Source organism: Gigantopelta aegis, chromosome 8 (assembly GCF_016097555.1).
Source record: "Gigantopelta aegis isolate Gae_Host chromosome 8, Gae_host_genome, whole genome shotgun sequence".
NCBI lineage: Eukaryota > Metazoa > Mollusca > Gastropoda > Neomphalida > Peltospiridae > Gigantopelta > Gigantopelta aegis.
In genome coordinates, this window is record NC_054706.1 from 6,992,035 (window position 1) to 6,996,814 (window position 4,780).

Below are 4,780 nucleotides of genomic sequence, written 5' to 3' on the forward strand. Positions count from 1 at the left end.
TAGTGCTAGGAATTTTGAAGGAGCAAAAATTGCCAAAGAGACAAGGTGCGCAATTTTTATTAAGGAAATTTGGCGCAATTTTGAGCGATCGGTCAAAAAAGAAAGATCAAGACGTAATCATTAGAGTCGGATCCTTTAAATATAGAGATCCAGAGATAGACCGGTAAGGAGATAGCATACAGAGAGACCGACGTGGGGACTCCAGAATGAAAACGCTGCTGTTATTCCCTTGGGGGGGGGGGGGGGGGGGGTCTCTGTTGCAGTGTCAACTCTATCGTTCACTTAAGCGCTTATATATATCTTATCTGTATCACATTTTTGTTAACTTTTTTAATCATGTTTTATGCTGGAAAGTTAAATACAAGAACCCACATCACCAACTTGGGACTTCTGTTGCTTCATTTAACGTTCATATAAAACGCATGGCCGTTTTAAGTGTTTCATCGTTCTGACCGCTTGTCCTCTTTTGATTCTTACTGCGGACCGACTTCTTTGTAGTTACCCGATGCCGCACTTCGCAAGGATCTTTTCGTGTCCGTTAAAGTTAATGTTTGTTTTGTTTCACACCACTAGAGCACACTGATTTATTAATCATCGGCTACTGGATGTCAAACATTTGGTAATTTTGACATATAGTCTTATAGAGGAAATCCGCTACATTTTTTTCCATTACTAGCAAGGGTTCTTTTATATGCACCATCCCACAGACAGGATAGCACATACCACGACCTTTAATATACTAGTCGTAGTGGGGTTGTTTTTGGGGGGAGGTTGGGGGGAGGGGGTAATTTTTTAATTGCTGTTGTGGTCTTGTTGGGTGTGTGTGTTTTTTGTTTGTTTGGGAGGTGGGTTTTTTTGGTGGTGGGGGGTGCGCTTTACGTTAATACACCGAATTATCACAACAGGACGAACGTTAGCATTACATCGATCGCTGTCGCCAAACGTAGGTCGGGTATCTCCTATTGTATCCGACGCCATATAACCGTAAATAAAATGTGTTGAGTGCGTCGTTAAATAAAACATTTCCTTCTCCAATCGTAGGTTCGATTCCTGGCATAGCTTAATAGGCTCACCTCAGTAAAGACATGAGCAAGAATGATCACACCAATTGATTCCCAACTCCCCCACAAACCGTTTCCTAACATTTACTGAACAGGCTTTACAGTTTAAATAAACTACTCACTAATACGTCCTGTTTTATTCCGTATTCTTCTATTCTGTAGTTGTATCAGCTTTCAAAGAAATCAGTTATAGAAATGGAATGGCTAAATGATACTTCAACGAACTGTTTCAGAGAGAGAGAGAGAGAGAGAGAGAGAGAGAGAGAGAGAGAGAGAGAGAGAGAGAGCGAGAGAGAGAGAGGACAGAGAGAGAGAGAGAGAGAGAGAGAGAGAGAGATTGGAGAGAGAGAGCGAGAGCGACAGGGAGACAGACAGACAGAAAGAGCAAAACAGAGAGGAGACAGGAGAGACGAGAGAGGAGAGAAGTTACAGAGGAGAGAGAGTACAGAGGGGACAGAGACAGGAGAGAGAGAGAGTGAGAGAGAGAGAGACTAGATAGAGAGAGAGAGTTGGAGAGAGAGAGAGAGAGAAAGAGAGCGAGAGGGAGAGGCAGTGACAGCGAGAGGGAAAGACACAGCGAGACAGGGCGAGAGGGAGTCAGTGAGAGATCAGAGGCAGAAGAGACAGGATAGAGAGACAGACAGAGAAGATCAGAGAAGAGAGAGAGAGAGAGACCAAGAGAGAGACAGACAGACCCACAGAAGAGGGAAAGAGAGACAGCGAGAGAGAGAGAGAGAGAGAGAGAGCGGAGAGAGGGAGAGAGAGACGGGAGGAGAGAGATTGCGGAGAGAGAGAGAGAGAGAGTGAGAGAGAGAGAGAGAGAGGGAGAGATACAGAGAATTAGGGGGAGATAGGACATTAACAGAAAGAGAAAGATGAGAAGAGAGCAGAAGACAGACGGAGAGAGAAGAGAGAGAGAGAGGAGAGAGAGAGAGAGAGAGAGAGAGAGAGAGGGAGAGAGAGAGAGAGAGGAGAGAGAGAGGCAGAGAGAGGAGAGAGAGAGAGATCGGGAGAAACAGAGAGAGAGAGATAGGAGAGATAGAACAGAGAGAGAGATAGAGAGAGAGTGAGAGCGGAGAGAGGACAAGAGACACAGCGAGAGACAGCGAGGAGGAGGAGTAGAGGCAGGAAGAGAGTGACAGATAGAGATACAGACAGAGAAGAGGAGAGAGAGAGAGAGAGAGAGAGAGAGAGAGAGAGAGAGAGAGAGAGAGAGGAGAGAGAGAGAGAGAGAGAGAGAGAGAGAGAGAGAGAGAGAGCATGAGTTTGTTTATGTGCGCATGCCTACTTGTACGAATGTAATCCGGGTTAACGTGGGTATTATTTATGCATACGTCTTCATTGGTATGCATGAGTCTCGCTGCTATTTGATCAAGTGCACTATCCGCCCTAATAACGTACGATCTTATCGAAAAGCTCGGGTTTCGATTTGAAACATGGATAAAACTCAGGCACGCTCTGGAAATAAGAGAAGGGCTGGCAAATAATGACAGGAATACAGGTTTTTTTTAATGCTAGGGTTCAGACTACCAACTTTCACGACGGAGTTGGCGAATTCGCCGATTTCACGACTTCGACAATTATCCAGTTGCTAGTCTGAGCTCTTTTACAACTCGATTCTCGTCGTATACGTCTCCTACGACCGATTAGTTGTTAACCTGAGCGCACCCATTGTTAAACGTCATATTGCTGACATAATACGTCATCAACTGGAGTACCATATAGGCTTCCATACACCCGTCTTGAGTTGGGAAGGAAGACAATGTTTCATTTAACGACGCACTCAGCACATTTTATTTACGGTTATATGGCGTCAGACATATGGTTAAAGACCACACAGCTATTGAGAGAGGAAACCCGCTGTCGCCACTTCATGGGCTACTCTTGGGATCTTTTATATGCACCATTCCACAGGCAGGATAGTACATACCACGGCCTTTGTTACACCAGTTGTGGAGTACTGGCTGGAACGAGAAATAGCCCAATGGGTCCACCGACGGGGATCGATCCCAGACCGACCGCGCATCAAGTGAACGTTTTACCACTGGACTACGTCCCGCCCTGTTGAGTTGGTCAACTCCGTCGTGACAGTTGATAGTCTAACACTAGCATAGCGGCTTCATACCGTACGGGAATATGCAGGGAATGATATTTCATATGAACTTTTTTCTGTTCGCGTGACGGTTACGCAGTTTTAAATTCTGATAACTGACAATTATTGGTTACGCGGTCAATCTTTACATTGTAAAAAAATAAAATTTAAAACTTCAAGGTCATCAAAATTTGTATTCGCTATGCAAATATAATTCAGGTAACTAAACAATCTTAATATCCACCTATTAAACTACTCTATCATTAAATAAAGATACATTTTAGTTTACCTCAGTGAGTGGTCAGTGTTAAAAACAAATAGTATACTACCCATTTTTCTCATCCCATCCCTTTTCATGTCATTTCGGATACAGGGGGAAGGATTTAGCTCTGTCGGTTGAGTGCTCGCCTAAGATGCTTTCGTCGCAGGATCGAACCACCTTGGTGGATCCATTCAACTGATTGGTTTTTTTTTTTCTTGTTTCCAACCAGTGTACCACAAATGATTAAAAGCCGTGGTATGTGTTTTCCTGTCTGTGGGAAGTGCATAATTATAAAAGAGCTTCTCTTGCTACTAATAGAAAAAATATAGCGGGTTTCTCTTCTAAGACTGTATGTCAGAATAACCAAATGACATCCAACAGCCGATGATTAATAATGAATGTGCTCTAGTAGTGTCGTTAAACAAACAAACAAACTTGATTTTCTTTATGTTCTATTGTTTAAACAGTTTCAAAGGAACTTCTGAGCTTGTATCCTTTCATATGACTGAAATACTCGCTCTGTTAATGTCACGCAAACGCTTAACAGTTTTGCTTTTACTTACATGAGTAAAGTTACTCAAGTGGCGGCTTTGGCCCAGTGGTAAAGCGTTCGCCTGATGCGCGGTTGGTCTAGGATCGATCCCCGTCGGTGGACCCATTGGGCTATTTCTCGTTCCAGCCAGTGCTCCACAACTGGTGTAACAAAGGTCGTGGTATGTACTATACTGTCTGTGGGATGGTGCATATAAAAGATCCCTTGCTGCTAATCGAAAAGAGTAGCCCATGAAGTGAAGAATACGGGTTTCCTCTCTCAATCTGTGTGGTCCTTAACAATATGTCTGACACCATATAACTGTAAATAAAATGTGTTGAGTGCGTCGTTAAATAAAACATTTCCTTCCTTCCTTAAATTTACTCATGAGCAAATTTACTCATATGAGTACAGTTTGAGCATGCATCTGGGGTATAAGACTCTGTTAGTTGCCAAATGTTTGACATCCAATAGCAGAAGATTAATTAAACAATGTGCTCCAGTGGTGTCGTTAAACAAAACAAACTTCTTCTTTTTTAGGATACAATCCTCAATTATTCAGAATTTCGGAAGTGTTATGGCTGCATTATGTAGTTAGCTCCCTTGTGTACCCCGTGAAAAGTGTTCGCTTGCTGTTTTTGCATAGATCCATATTTGAAGGCTATTTATTAGCAATTATGAAACAAATTCCTAATCTCAGTGATAACCCAGGATTTGTTTTTGTAAAACACATTTTGTGTTTCACCGCGAGCACTGTTTTTCGCTACAGTGAGGCTCGGTGTTAAAGCATCAAGTAGACGGATGGCCTAACCACGACGCCACGATGCCGGCTC